General features: G+C 38.4%; 1 long non-coding RNA gene across 2 annotated transcripts in view; it reads left to right on the plus strand.

The window, feature by feature from the left end:
- Window positions 1-16,874, plus strand: part of LOC112919503 (uncharacterized) — a 46,262-nt gene that overhangs the window by 11,911 nt on the left and 17,477 nt on the right. The gene's annotated exons all lie outside the window — the stretch shown is intronic.

Genomic DNA, 16,874 nt, shown 5'->3' on the forward strand with positions numbered 1-16,874 from the left:
ATGTGAGAAGTCTTTCCTGAGAGCCTGTGAATGATAAGGGTGAACATTTTCCTGTACCATGGCCCAAGGTGGCATCAGGTGGTTATACCAGAAAGGAGGCTGTGTTCTGACATAGTGGCTCAGCTACACTTTCCTTGGTATCTGTTTGGACTTCATCAAAATCCTTTGTCTCATGATTTTGGTAGCATTTGGGTAAAGCTCATATATGAAAGTGAATGGTTTAGTTTTCCTGATGAAAAGTTTAATTTAGCTCTCCAGCATGTTCCTTTTAGCTTATTTGTAGATATAATCGTTTACTTAATGAGGATGCATCCTCCCTTTCGGAGTACAGACTTTAAAATGAATTTCCATAGATTTACATAAATTCCCTGGGGACCACTATAATGTGAGCAAGGAAAGAATTGCCCAGCTGTGTGGTGATTTAATGGAATTATGAAGCTTTAGGGTGTGGGCTCCGAGAAAGATATCTAGGGGAAATAGTCACTCAAATTGTTGGAGAAATAAACCGTTAAATGAATTTGCTCTCACTCAGATTGAAGATGATTTTAGAAGCCAGCATCAGGCAAGGTTTTAAAAAACTAATTTTAGGAAAAGCTCGTAAAAATGTTGTACATTTCAGAAATCACCTGTTATTATATTATCACAGATTTTGAGTAGAGGTTTTTTTATTTAAAATTTTTTTAAAAAGGAGAGAATTAGCAAATGCCCTATTTCTCATGCTGTCAACTCAAAACCAACATCATCTTTAGATACACTTGCTTTGAAATTTAATATGGATCCCCAATGTCATCTGGGCCAGAATTTATTATTGGTGGTCTATATGACCTTCACACCTCAATCCCTTCCTCAGTGATGTGAAGAGATCTAAGAAGGTATCAGCTTTTGAGGCTCAGAGATTTTGCCATCTGTTTGACTTACTTTGAATCTATTTATAGATGGTGATGTCTGAATTACATTGTACTCTGTGATTGGTTCTATAGGTTGGTTAACAACAGCAATGGGAAAGACTTCATGATTCTCTTGGCCTTGGAATATAGCCATGTGAATTAAGTCCTTTACAAGATAATACCTCAGCATTATCTATATTTTCAAGATAATACCCAGACGTCTACAAATGTATATCTTTGGGTCAAAGAGGCTTATTGAAGAATATGAATGGATCAATATTAATTTATATTCTGTGTTGGAAAACAATCACTGATACTGAGTCAATAAGGTTCATCTTTGTATATAAAGATGTAAATGAGTAAATAAGTATTTAGTAACATGTAGAGAATGCTCTAAGGTGGATGCAGAAAAGCAAGAAATATTTGTCTATAGCATTGGGTTTTTTAGCATTCATACAAAGAAGCAATAATAATAGCTAACATGTTTTGTGCATTTATTATGTGCCAGGTTTTTCTTTTTGTCATCTGCCATGAACTTTGCAACAACCTATGACTTAGGCACTCTACTTATTCCATTTCACAGATGAGAAAACAGAAAGCTAAATTACTCGCCCAAGGCTAATCTGGGGTACCTAGGGTGGCACATATGGAACTGGCTCCAGAAGTTAGGCTCTTTATTTTTTCCAAATTCCTATATATTTTTTATTGTGGTAAAGTGTAAATATACAACATGGATGTTTAAGTATCTGAGTTCCTGCTTTCAATTATTTTAGGTATATGTGAGAAGAATTATTACAACTCGAGTTAATTCTTTGTTTTGTTTCGTTTTTAGACATTGTATACTGTTTTCCATAGTGGCTGCACCATTTCAAACTTCCACTGGCCCTGTACAAAGGTTGCAATTTCTCTACCGTCTTGCAGACATTTTTTTCTAGTACCCGTTGTAATGGTATCTCACTGTGGTTTTGATTTGCGTTTCCCTCGTGATTAGTGATGTTGAGCATCTTTTCATGTGCTTATTGGCCACTTGTGAATCCTCTTTGGAGATATGTCTATTTAAATTCTTTGTTCATTTTTAAATATGGTTGTTTCATTTTTATTGAGTTGTAGAGGTTCTTTATATATTCTGGATATTTATCCCGCACCAGATAATGGTTTGTAAATATTTTTTCCCACTCCATGCATTGCCTTTCACTATCTTCATGGTGTCCTTAACACTATTGCCTGTGCTCAGACCCTATGCTCTTAACCACTACATTGAAGCATATAACCAAGATTGCAACACACTAAATTATTTGGTACTAACCGTATCTCATTATGACAAAATAGATAAGAGGCTGTGTTGTCAGAAAATGCATGAAGGAAGCAGTGAGATCTAACACATTATAGATGTGTTTAGTGTATATTTCTTGATGAGTCTGTTTTTGCATGAGAATTGATTGTAAAAAAAAACGTTGAGTCAACTGTGTAGTATCTTTCTGCTCTTGCCCATGTATTTCTTGGGGCATTCACAAGAGGAGGGGAACAATGGGAAAGGGGGGTGACTGGCTGTGCATGGAGATAGATCTGCCAATCTTTATTTTATTTTATTTGTTAAAAAGATTTTATTTATTTACTCATGAGAGGCACAGAGAGAGGCAGAGACATAGGCAGAGGGAGATGCAGGCTCCCTACAGGGAGCCTGATTCAGAACTCTATCCCAGGTCCCTGGGATCATACCCCGAGCTGAAAGCAGATGCTCAGCTGCTGAGCCACCCAGTGTCCCTGCCAATCTTTAGCTATAGATAAATTGCCAGGATGTTTTTGTTTTTTCTTTCTTTTTTCTTAAGAAAAATATTGTATTTATTTATTCATGAGAAACACACAGAGAGGCAGAGACACAGGCAGAGGGAGAAGCAGGCTCCCTGCAAGCCTGATGTGGGACTCCATCCCAGAACCCCAGGATCACAACCTGAGAAAGGCAGACTCAACCACGGAGCCACCCAGATGTCCCATGGATGTCTTCTGACACAGGTTTTATTTAACCTGGCCTAAAGAGGTGAAATAAAACCTTTCTTCAGTCTTATTCACTGCCTGCCACTGGAAACTCACTTTTCCTTGGAGCTTAACAGAGGCAGAAAGGAAAAGAGAGAACAACAATCTTTTCTCTTGCCTTTTCTACTTTGCCTGTGGCAGTATTAAACTGTATCCTCCTGGGTATTATTGGGGTGGATGCAATGGGCAGAGAACTGAGACCACACTGTGCTCCTTCATTTGAAGGTGTTATAAGTGTGACTCAGGTTTCAATTAGAGCTCTTTGCTTTGAACTGCATACCCCCACATTTGTCTTTTAGTTTTTGGGTTTTGGATGTGTGTCAGATAATGTGTTTTCTCCCCCATACTGTTTGTGAGTTATTAATTCTGTGCCTCAGTCTCAGAGAGGGGCATGGATACTGTAGCAATCACAGCCTGTGAAGTAAAAATGAAGAAAAATCGGTCTCCTTCCCATCCCAGTATATAAATAAGCCCAAGGTACTCACAGTGGAGTCACATGCTTGCTCTAGCCTCTTAACATTCTCTCTGTTTAAAGGAATCATAAAAAGGGTTTGCACATGCAATAGTGATGGTGTGAGAGCTGTCAGGAAGTTTGCAGTAAGCAGAGCCTTTTGTAAGCTTCCCTGGCAGCCTGCATCATACAGTACAGTGATGACTTCCTCTTCTTCCAGCAATGGTTTGGTTAGTAGTTGGGGGTAGGGGCTAGAGAGAGAAGATTGCAGTGAAGATAGGAGAGCATAGAGAGGACTCGGGGCCCTCCTGATTGCATTCCAGGTGACAACCTCACTCCCAGTGTCTCGTGCCTTGCTGTAAGCAGCATGTGTCCCGCACCTCTAGACTCCTGCGAGTTCATCTCACCTTCCAGGGTTATCCAGCTTGGCTTCAGTCCCGTTATACAAAGGAGCCTTTGGGTCTCTCCTCTATATTAAAGGCCAAGAAAAAGAGTCATTTTGCAGACAATTTTCATAGTAATTTTCATTGAGTATATACAACACCATGTGCTGGATGCCTACACATGTCATTAAATTCTGATAAGGGCCCTGAGATAGATTTTATTATTCCCTCCTGCTACGGAGGAACCTGAGTCTGCAGACGAGAAGTGAACTTGCTTAGGAGACAATGTGTGGAAGGCAAAGGTGATAGCCTGAGCAGGTCTTCCTGGTTCCAGGGTCCATCTTTCTTCTGCTCTGTCTGGCCAGGCTTCCCTTACTGAACTTCGACCTTCCTTCCATTTAAACTCTCATTGTAGATTCCAAGAAACAAAGGGGAAAAAAAGGGATGCTTTACATGCAACTTGTTCACTGAGGTCGGCAACAATGATCACCTCTTGGAAATGAACGCTGCCGTCCCCGGGCATTTAGAGTGACGTCATGGGGCCGGGTGCAATGGCAAGCCCTAGTCGGGGCCTGTTCTCCTGCTAACTGAATCTAGTGCATGCTCTGCTCGGTCTGTCATCTCGTCTGCAGGCACAGTTTACTAGGGAGGTGTCAGAGGCAGGCTTCACACTGCTTGGAAACCGTTGGCGGGAAGAACTGCTGCACAGGTGGAGGTGATGCCACTCAGCTGTAACAGGTGCACTTTGCAAGAGAGAATCGCTCCTCTTCACGCTGCGGCCGGCCGCACAGCCCAGGCTCCTGATTTCGCGGCAGAAACTACTTCTGGGCATAATGTTTTCTTTCTGCGGCTCAGTAGTTGGCTTATTCCTACTTGTTTTTGTCAGCATAATGCTTTTTGTTGTGGTGTCAGTTTCATGACATGATTATTCTCCTGCCAAGTCCAGTAATCAAAGTGAATTAAAAGCATTATTTATTGATTTTTAGAAAGAATAGGTTTCTTGTGCTTTATTTATTCTTAAATAGGCTCATTTCATCCAAAAAAGCCAGTGAGGGTTAACGGTGCCACTAGTAAGTATCATTTACCCACTAATTTAGAAAATATTGTTATTTTCTTAAATAGAGCACAAATGTTACAGTTCTAATCATTTTCAGATAATGTTCAAAGAGCAGCAAGAGAAGATTTAACTTTGCCTTTTGAAAACACAGCAGAGGCACTTGGCAGCTCCTTTGGCATCATTTTTTTCTTGAAAAAAACACAATTAGGTAGAATGTGTTCCACTTAGTAGCTGTTGTCACAATCGATTACTGGGTATAAAAGGGACGACTGTATACGTTTCTCAGAGGGTCAGGAGGCCCCAGGAGTGTGGCAGAAAGCTCGGTTTCATGCTGTATTTCTAAGGCTAATGCTTAAGGTTTGGGGGAAAGCTCATCATCTTCATCATCACAGTAATAATAGCAAATATATAGCAACTCCGTGGTGATAGGCACTATTCTGAGCAATTTGCATGTGATAGTTCATTTGAACCTCAGGGTAACCCAGGAAAGTCAAAACTATTATCACCCCCATTTTACAAATGGGGATACAGAAGCACAGAGAGGTTAAATAACTTTCTCAAGATTACACAGCTAATAAGTGGGAGAATCAGAATATATACCCAAACAGGCTGACTCTAGAGTTTGTGCTCTTCACCGGTGCCCTTTATGGTGGCATTTACTGAGGTTATGCTACATTTCATGCATTAAACTAGGCAGTGACACTGAAGAGATAGAAATTCCTCAAGGGATTTACAATCTAGCACACACAGATACAAATCTTCCTTTTTCCCACTTTTAGAGGCCATTTTGGAAATTCAATTCCAGTATAGTTAATGTAGTGTTATATTAGGTTCAGGTGTACAATATAGTGATTTGACAATTCTATACATTACTCAGTGCTCATCACCATAAGGGTGCTCTTAATCCCCTTCACCTCTTTCACCTCTCCCCCTCACTACCTCCCCTCTGGTAACTCCCCTCTGCTAACTGCCAGTTTGTTCTCTATAGTTTAGAGTCTGTTTTCCCATTTGTCTCTTTTTTCAATTGTTCATTTCTTTTATTTCTCAAATTCCATATATGAGTAAAATTATATGGTATTTGTCTTTCTCTGACTGACTTATTTCATTGAACATTATACTCTCTATATTCAACATATTCTCTATGTTGTTACAAGTGGCAAGATCTCATTCTTTTTTATGGCTGAACAATATTCCATGGTACATGTATATCAATTCCATATACATTTGTCTCTCAGTGGACACGGGCTGTTTCCATAATTTGGCTACTGTAAATAATGCTGGAAGAAACAGAGGGGTACATATATCTTTTCAAATCAGTTTTTTTTTTGTATTCTTTGGGCAAATACTCAGTAGTGGAATTACTAAATGATATAGTAATTCTATTTTTACTTTTCTGAGGAAGCTCCATAGTGTTTCCCACAGTGGGTGCACCAGTTTGCATTCCCACCAAAAGTACATGGGGGTTTCTCTTTCTCCACATCCTCACCAACACTTGTTGTTTCTTGTATTTGTGATTTTAGCCATTCTGACAGGTGTGAAGTGATGTTTTACTGCGATTTTGATTCACATTTCCCTGATTATGAGTGATGTTGATCATCTTTCCATGTGTCTATCGACCACCTGGATGTCTTTGGAGAAATGTCTGTTCATGTCTTCTACCCATTTTTTTTTCTTCCACCCATTTTTAAGTTGGATTACTTGTGGCTTTTTGGTGTTGAGTTATTTAAGCTCTTTATGTATTTTGGATACTAACCTTTAGAGGTCTCTTTTAGAGTTTCAGATGGCTGGGAAAGATTTTCCCAGTTGCCAATGATTTGTGTAGCTATTAAAAAAGAAGCGTTGCTGTTCATGATGGCACATCATGCCCTTAGAGTTAGAACAAAGCATTAACAAGGGCACCAATGACCATTTATTGAGTGCTTCTGTAAAGTAGGCATTGTGCTAGAGATTCACAGAATGCTCAAAACTGTATGGACCAGGTCTGATTTGAATGGATCACCACCTCTGCATTTTGACTTCTGAGACAGTCTTGTATTTATTCTTAAGCAGCATTCTTGTAACAAGTGCCTGGAGTCACAGGTAAGCGAAGGCTATTTCCTTATTGGCTTCATGGTATTAGCTGTAAGACACCTCTTCTGGCATATAACCCAGAAATCACACCCCTAACTCAAACTAGTCTGTTTTTACAGATTTTGTGGGGAAAAAGTCAGCTAATTTCCACACTCCGCTGATCCTGTTGTTTTCATTATCACACTTCCCTGCATTTCCTAGTTTCAATTAGGACTGAAAACAATGCACCACAATAGTATGAGCAGAGCTTCTCAGAGTGCTTCCCTCTCCACAGAGGAAGCAGCCTTCATCTCTCCAAGGAGGTCAAGCTCATGAGACTTCTTCCCATTTAGTAGATGTGCAGACTCTTAACAACTGGGCAACTTTTGTGTTATGATGAGCACTGGGTATTATAGGTAAGGGATGAGTCACTAAATTCTTACTTCTGCAATCAAAAGTACACTAGATGCTGAGTAGAATTTAAATACTTTAAAAAACCCAACAGGGCAGCCCGGGTGGCTCAGCGATTTAGTGCCCCCTTCAGCCCAGGGCGTGATCCTGGAGACCCAGGATTGAGTCCCACGTTAGGCTCCCTGCATGGAGCCTGCTTCTCCCTTTGCCTGTGTCTCTACCTCTCTCTCTCTCTCTCTCTCTCTCTCTCTGTGTGTGTCTCTCATGAATAAATAAATAAACTCTTAAGAACAAAACAAAACAAAACCCAACAAGAAACGTTAAAAATAATCCAACTGGGCAACTTTTGGAAACCTCTCTGAACTTTGAGGTAAATAAACTGATCTTCAAAAAACTTTGTAGGTTTGCATATTGATGCCCCTCTCTCCACCGTTCCCCACCCCCTCCACCTCCTTTCTGTTTTAGCAGTTAGAACTGAGAAATGCTGAATTGGACAACACTAGACTATAAATATCCACAATTCCTATTTGAATAGCTTAGAGATTTGATCTTAAAACCGTTGATTCAGGTAAGGGTAAGAAAGGTCTAATTCAGAAGACTCCCACAGCTACGAGGATCCATCTTTAGCTGTTGGAAAATCTCTAGTTTTGACAACATTGACAATACAGTTTGAAGAATCTTTCTGCCTCTGTCTCCATGTGCATACATGCATATACATGCAAAGGCAACGCGACGGACTGCACCAGGAAGACTAGGTAATATGGAGATATTTGTAATTTACTTTATACTTTTGTATATTGGAATTTAAGAGGAAGAAGTACACATTTCTTTGAAAACTTTATAAATACTTTTTAAAGAAATACTCAGAGGAAAAACTTAATACTTCCTTTGTTGAGAATAGAGAATATTCTCAGGGGATCTTAACCATTATCTCCCAAAGGCTTAACCTTCACTTGAACAAATGTCTACATTTGCATAACCAGATACTAAAATAATACATACATTAACACAACCATTATTTACCTGCCATGCTACATGACAAAATAGTTGTTGAGTGATTTTATAATTATACATTTTTGGTGCTGTGCCTTTGGCTGCCAAAGACAGGCCTGCCAATCTAATGCATATTTTTATATTATTCTTATGTATAAGCAAAGACTAAAAATAGGTGATTTTTAAGAGTTTGTCATTTCATTGTGTTGTCTTTAGTGAAATTATAGCTCCACAATAGATATTATAAAAACATTTCAGATAGGGCAGCATTCTATAGCTGTATCATGTTTTTTTCTATGCAAATATTTCAAGGATCTGGATCATTGATAGAATTTGAAAGGAAAAAAAATAGCCTAAAACCTTTGGAATCTTCTAATCAGATCTATCTTCACCATTACACAAATGCAAGATCATGTATGATTTTGTTGTTAAGTAAAATCAATTCTTATCCATAAAAAGTTTCTAGTTTCCCCCTGCCAATGTTGGAGACAGCTGAAGCTGGGCACATCTCTTCACCTTTCTTTTGCCTTTGGGTAATTATCCTTTCTGGTTCTAGGATATTTATGAATCTGTGATCTATTTTTGGAATGTCTATGATAACCTCATGTCCACTTAGATGTTTATATCTGGTAGCATGTTGTCTTCCTGCTTCCAGAGAATGTTTTTAAGTCAAATGACTAACTCTCTAATGGTTGAATGTTAAACATTAGGAAACATGAGACAGTTTGGGAGAAGATCATCTCACAGAGCCTCAGAAATAATAAAATGAAAATGTATTAAAATGTGATTTTACCTATTTTATGTCTTCCCATAAAATATGTTTTTCCAGTACTATTAGAGAAAGAATGTGGGTTGGTTGGATCTTCTATATATTACATTCTGGTATTCCCTTGTTGTTACAGTTTATTTCTGCTAATGTTATAATAATTTTACTTTATTTTATTTATTTATTTTTTTAAAATATTTTATTTATTCATGAGAGACATAGAGAGAGAGAGAAGTAGAGACATAGGCAGAGGGAGAAGCAGGCTCCATGCAGGGAGCCCAACATGGGACTTGATCCAGGGACTCCAGAGTCGTGCCCTGGGCCGAAGGAGGCACTAAACCACTGAGCCACCCAGGGATCCCCCATTATCATAATTTTAAAGTTCAGATTTTAGTCTGTGATGATTTAGCATTAATTTGAATTTAATTAAACATAAGGTAGCCCAAATACTATTTTATTTCAATATCTTAGTATTTCAAACATCCAAAAATGTAGAATCACTATGAAGCATCTCTCTGAAACATTAACTTGTATGAATAATGATAATAATGAAAATGTTTATCGAGTACTTCCAATGTGCCAGATACTGGGTTAAGTTCCCTTTATGTGCTATGTTTTTTAATGTTTGTAAGGCCCATTGTGGTAGGAATGGACTTCCTAGAGGAATAAGCTGAGGCTAAGAAAGCTCCCCAAATGTGTCAACATTTGAATCTGGTGAGAAGCAGATTCGGAATTTGACCCTGGGTCTTCTTTATCCCACAGTCCTTTGATCCTAATCATTACACTCTGGATCTAATTATATGCCCATCTTTGTTAAATGCCAATTGCATACCAGGTACTACCCTTAGATATTTATATGTTCCTCCCTCCCACCTTATTTGATCATGTTTAAGTGGCTTAGAAGTAGCAGTTTTGTCCTGTTTAGAAGTAGCAGGTCTCAAATCAAGGTCTTATGATTTCAAATTGAGTAGTGTTTCTACCCTATGAAGATACCTCTCAATTAAGCCTCGTATGATATAAAGTAGAATTTTGGAAGTGGGATTTTTGGTAGCCATTTGCTCAGAAAACCCTTAATCTAGATTTTCTTTAAAATAAAGGAAATTATGTAATTCACTATTTTGTACTTATTGAGTAAGGCATCAAGTTACAATTATAATGTAACTTTATATTGTCATGCATAATTTCTAGTCTATATTTTGTAGCATTTTAGAAGAGATTATTTTGGTTTTAGTTGCTTGATGGGATCACATACTAAACCCTTTATTGATTAAAGAGATTTGTTCAATATTAAAATTTACCTGTTTAAGGTAAATGAACTTTGAATAATGCACGAAGCACAGGAACGTTCTTGTGTTGTGACATCATGAGTGAGAAGTCGAAACGCAATGAAAGGGAGGAAAGATTTTAGCAAGGGAATATAGTTTCCTTGACTAACAAACTTGGTGATAGTAGCTGTAGAGAGAGATGGCAAATATTATAACAGGTGCAGATTGGTGACCAAAGATATCTTGGGTGTGTCTCATTAAGATGACACTCTTTCTCAAACTCAAAGTCTAATAGCAACGCTATGTCCCCCAGATTTCACATTTCTGTTTTAAAGATCCACTTTTTCTTTGCATTTTGGCTTTTTTTGTGTGCAACTATTCACTCCTACTCCCCTAGCACTCTCAAAACGATTCCTCCCATCCACCCCAATTTTCCCCAAGCAGGAATCTCCATACTGTATGGTATATTCTAGTCATGATCTTTTCCATCAGTCATCAGCAAGTCTTGAGAGCTTTTGGCCATAAGGAACAGGTGAAGTTTACAGGGTGGGAGATTATCTTTATGGGAAAGGCTAGGAAATTCTACCTTTGTGTGGTGATTTTTATTTATTTATTTATTAAAGATTCCATTTATTTATGAGAGAGAGACAGAGAGAGAGAGAGAGAGAGAGAGGCAGAGACATAGGCAGAGGGAGAAGCAGGCTCCATGTAGGGAGCCCAACATGGGACTCGATCATGGGTCTCCAGGATCACACCCCCAGCCAAAGGCAGCGCTAAACCGCTGAGCCATGGGGGCTGCCCTGTGTGGCGATTTTTAAAATGTCCTGTCCATCATATTAGCTTCCTTGGGCTGCCATAACAAAACACCAGAAATCAGGGGGTTTAAAATAATATAACTGTATTCCCTCACACTTAGTATTGAAGACTAGGAATCTGCCATAAAGCTGCCCCCAGGGCTGTCCTCTCCCTGAAGCCTCTAGGGGAAAATCCTTCCTTGCTTTTTCCAGTTTCTGGTGATTCCCTACATTGTCCTCTACACTCCTCAGCTACAGCCTCACTCTTCCAATCTCTGTGCCTGTCTTCACCGCTTTACATGGCCTCATTCCCTGTGTCTGTGTGTTCTTTCCTTTTCTTATGGGGACACCAGTCATTGAATTTGGGGTCCACCTTAATCCCTGAAGACTTCATCTTAAGTAAGTACATCTGCAAAAACCTTATTTTCAAGGAAGGTTACAATCTTAGGCTCCATGTGGACATGAATGGGGGTCTGGGAGGGACATTAACCAACCCACTACAGTGTTAATCTATGTCAGGCATTGACTTGGGACCCAAGACACAATTCTGAGCAAAAAGCAATATGGGTCCTACCCTCTTGGATATTATTTTTTAAAATTTTTATTTATTTATGATAGTCACACACACAGAGAGAGAGAGAGAGAGGCAGAAACACAGGCAGAGGGAGAAGCAGGCTCCATGCACCGGGAGCCTGAAGTGGGATTCGATCCCGGGTCTCCAGGATCGCACCCTGGGCCAAAGGCAGGCACTAAACCGCTGCACCACCCAGGGATCTCCCCTCTTGGATATTATAGTCTAGCATGAAAATTAGGTATACGTCAAATAGTGTTTTCATGAATGCTAAATATATGCAAGGGCATGTGATCTTTGAGAGCCTATTATAGCAGGAGAAATTGATCATGTCAAGAAGTTGGAAAAACATTCCTGGAACAGTTTTCTAGAAAAAAGGTTCACAATAGCTGTGTTTTTAGTTTTGAAAAGGGAAGAACATTTTATTATTATTATAGAAACCTGATAGAAATGGAAGAGGAAAGGAATCGACACACAGATGAAGGTAATAGGCAATAATGAGAATAAGGCAGAGTTACATCAAATCAAGTACTTACAACACACAGCCTCATCAGCTGGGGAAGCCCCATGGAGATAGCCAGGCTGGAGTCCCAATTGAGAGACCAGGGAAAAGTGTCCTCCCCTCAGGTGACACTTCCAACTGACCATCCCAAAAGGGCCATATTTATAGGGCAAATGACAGGTTTTGAAGTTAAACATTTGTTAGCCTACGTGCAGTTTGAGCAAGCTTCATTTCTATGTTAATCATGTTTTTATACTTATAAAGAAGCCTGGACTATGCGTGTCTGCCTTCCCTCCTGGATTCCATTCTGGGGGGCCATCCCAGCCTGGAGCAGGAGGGGATATGAGGCAAGATTTATAACTCTGGGTGTCCAGAACAGAAGGGCCAGTTCTGACCTGGAGGCCAGATTATATATTTCAAATAACCAAGCCTCCAAGGTCCTTTACATAGCATGAGTCTCACAAACAACATTTTTTTAGCCCACTTGCATAAGTGCAAATCCATGTTGTCTGTTATGCAGGACAAACCACAGAAACATCCATCCATCCAGAAAAGATAGTGAATTTTGAGCGGAAGTATGAAAGGTGAGTGGAGAGAGATAGATAGGCAAAAAGTGGAGAGAAGAGAGAAGAGAGTTCCAGACAAGAAAGAATGGCAGGTATAAGTGACTTCTGGTGGGAAGGAACACATTCAAGGAGGTAAAATACAGTCCTTGTAGTTGGTATTTCTCACACTTTACAGAACTAAAAATCAGAATTTGCCCAAACTCTGGTCTCTAAATATAATATACTATTAAAAGCAGAATACTTTGGAAAAAATATCTGAATCTTGGTTTAGAGTAGGAAATATACTAGATATCTATCTTGTTATACCAAAGATTAAGGAAATCAACAGACTGCTGACTGGGATTGTGTCAAAGAATTTAGGAGCCACCTTGAAGAGGCTTGTACTGGCCAAAGATGGGATAATTTGAGCATCAAAAGGAAATATTTGGAAGGGGATGAAACACATCACTTTACAATTTAGGAGTACAAAATGATATTTAAAAACTAACTTTTTAAGCTTTGGTGGCTGTGAGGGAACCAACCTATTATCCAAAAACTAGTAATTAGGAGGAAAGAATCAAGCATTTATTTCTATTGTGTGAATGAGTTGTCTTCAGGATAACCGTAGAATTGATGAAGATTTCTGTTCATAGAAGCATGTCAGCTAATAGATGGCAAAGGAATGAGAAAATATCACCATATTTTAAACCCCTTATGAAACAATGGATCTAGGTATATTATCCACTGATGGCCATTGATTCATAGGTATCTAAAGGAGAGGTGAATTTTCTGTACCTCTACAAACATTCTATCCCAGATCTGAACCTGAATTAAATCATGCTTTTAGATCTAACTATACAGTTTCAGAAACATATTAAAGGACACGATAGAGATGGAGTCAGCAAAATCTTAGAGTATGATGAACTCTGCAGGAATAAATTATCTGGTTTCTTTAACGAATGAATTGCCAGGAGAAAAATGAGAGAGGAGGGCCCTATCCATTAAAAGAGATAAAGGACCCAACAAACAAATGCAATACGTGGATCTGACTTGGATTCATATCCAAACCTACCCAGTGGTAAAAATAAAAAACAAAACATATGTGTTTTATACAATAAGAGAAATTCAAACACAGTGGATATTTGATGATGTTGGAGAATATCACCTTCTCTCGGGAGGCAAGAATAATGAATATGTTTAAAAAAGAGTTCTTGTTTTTTTAGATGCATACTGACATATTTATAAATAATACGATAGCAAGGATTTGATTCAAAATATTCCCATTGTTGTATGGAAGGAAAGAAGCAGATGGTAAAAGAGATACACAACAAGCAAAGGCCTAAGTTGAAGAGTTTTGTAACTGGGTGACAGGTGCATGGGGAAATCATATTTCTTTTTTTTTTTTTTTTTGTATTCTATACTGTTGTCAATGAAAAGTAAAAAGAGAGGAAAAAATTAGGAAATAGAAAAGAGCACACTGTGAATTCCTGTTTCTCTTTTACGTCATTGTGTTTTTGTGCTTGACTCTGGATAGTGTTGGTTTCCTCTAGAATGGTCACCAAAGTAACAACTCTTTTGTGTCTCCAGGCAGGGAACATGCTAGAGTTATGGAGTCAAGATCCCTTGAGATCTTGTAAGTGTTGGATGACCAAGTAGTTTAGGGAATTGGGAAAGAAGCTGTTACATCTTTTCTTTCTTTCTTTTTTTTTTTTTTTTCTTTCTTTTTTTCCTTACTTGTGTGCTTTCTAAAGGAAAGATAAATTCAGGAGAGGATGAGAATGGCACACTTAAAAAATACAGAGCATATTCCTTTTACCCTGAACATAGCAAGTTCAAACTAAAAACTAACTTAACAATTAAAACAATGACCACATCTTTGTTTTAAAAAGTTTACACTGTGTAGACACTACTTTTGAATGAATAATCAGTGTTTGCTTAGAATATTGCTTTTATCATTTTTAATGTTCTTTTTTTTCTGAAATTGGTACTTGAAACCTTAGTCAATTTAAAAACTGATGTATTTGTACTTAAATCACTTGAGCTCCTTTCACATTATCTGATGGCTCTATAATAAATTAAATTTGTTCTCATTTTAGAGTCTATCAGAAATGTCTTTTGGTAAAAAAAAAACACAGGAGAGGATATGGTGAACACATCAATAAATCCTCAATATTACATATATATTAAGCACATATGACAATCATATAAATAAACAAAATCATAAGCTTTTAATCAAGATATACTCTAAATCAGTATACCTTAACACAGTACAACTCATGGAAATCTGTCAAGAAAATAAATATGTTGACAGTACCTAAATTAATTTCCAGCTTGAACATTTCTGTTGAGCTCTAAAATGGCAAATTGACTTCTGGACTTTTCCACCTCTATGACCTTCCCACAAACAACTAAAAATCAATAAGCTTAATTGAGTTCAATTCAACATTCATTTATTGAACACCTTTCAATAGATGTGTTAGAAGCTGGGAACACAGAGATAACTAAGACCCAGCCTCTGATTCAAAGAGGTCTCTCTCTCTCTCTCTCTCTCTCTCTCTCTCTCACACACACACACACACACACACACACACACACAGAGAAACCACAATTCTTTATTCACCAAAACTTTTGCTTTCTTTTCAGTTTTATGTCTTAGTGGATGTCAGCAAGCAGTTCCCAAAGCTAGAAGCATTTAAATCATTTCTGACACATTTTTCCTCACAATTGGCATTCAATTCGTTTTCAAAGTCTTTTTTATTCTACTTCTCAAAATTCTCTGATTCTGTATCCTTCACTGCAGTCTTGTTGCTACGGATGAGCTTTGCACTTTGTCATCATTCTCCTCGACTATTGTAACAGCCTTCTGATTGGTTTCTCTGCTTTCAAATTGCCCCCTCTCCTCCCTGCACACCCATTGTCCTTCACTCCTAGACTTGCTTCATGAAAACAAAGATCAGATCACATTACTCTCTTGTGTTAAAACCTTTTCTAAATGCATTATACACCTTTGTTGCCTTTCAGACTTTCTGCAGAGCTTGTACACAAGCTTAGGGAGGACCTAGGTGGTACAGGGAGAGAAGACTAAAACATTCACTACCCTATCTGAAAGGAGAACTACTTAGCTCCAGCCCTGTAGGAATGCTGGAGGGCTGGGCTCAGTTTTACCAAAACTTAGACTGTTTTTTTCTGTCAGAAGCTAGAAATCTTGATTTTTATTGGAGTCCCTTGGTTTTGAGATATTGGCTTATATTTTAAAATCACACTGTAGGACCACTTAACTCTGGGTAATTTTGTGACCTTTTTATTTGCTCTGAACGTCTCATCATTTATTAGTCTGGCAAACTCCTATTCATCTATTAGGACAGAGACCAAATGTCCCTTAATCTGCAAATTCTTTTTTAACCTGCTGAGAATTATAGTTCACTAGTCTGAACTTTCATAAACTTTGACTGAACTTGAATTTAATAGTTAAATAAAAAATGTAACATGCTTGGCTTATATGATATATTCTTTAATTATTTAACCTACCAATAGTTTACTGAGGGAAAATCTGTATCGATGTCAGAAGAAAAGAGAAACTTTTGATTTTCTCATTCTTTTCAAAAGTTATCATCTAACAAACCAAACTTAAGAATAAGTGGTTTTTTTGAAGAACAAGAGTTTGAAATAGAGGAAGGAGGGAATCTGTTTCAAACACTTCTTTCCCTATCAAATGTGCTGCAATGAAAGGTAATACATAAGAGGAGAAAGCAAAGAGACATAGCGGGACTTATAAACAAGAACGGTTATTGCCATCCAGCAGAGATGGCACAGAGAGGGGGAGAGGTGGAAGGTACAGGGAGACTGGTGGTCTGGTTCCCAGTGGGGATTACAACTCTTGCTGAGTAGAGGAGGCCTAATACACTCAGCTCCACATGGGGAACCCCAGCCCGACTTTACTCCTGGGGATAAAGGAGGAACAAATACAAATATTTCAGACATACAGAGACATATGACAAACAAATAGTTTATTCTGCCAATAACTCAACTCATCATCTGAGTTGCCAGATTGCTGGCTTCCAGCTAGACTGGGCCAAGGGGAAGGGCTTGCAGGAAATCAGGTGGCTGGGGTTAATAACTCAATTAACAAAAGTGGTATGTTAAGGAAAAGTGAACCTAGGAGTTAG

This window comes from Vulpes vulpes, chromosome 1 (genome assembly GCF_048418805.1).
Source record: "Vulpes vulpes isolate BD-2025 chromosome 1, VulVul3, whole genome shotgun sequence".
In the NCBI taxonomy this organism is placed as follows: domain Eukaryota; kingdom Metazoa; phylum Chordata; class Mammalia; order Carnivora; family Canidae; genus Vulpes; species Vulpes vulpes.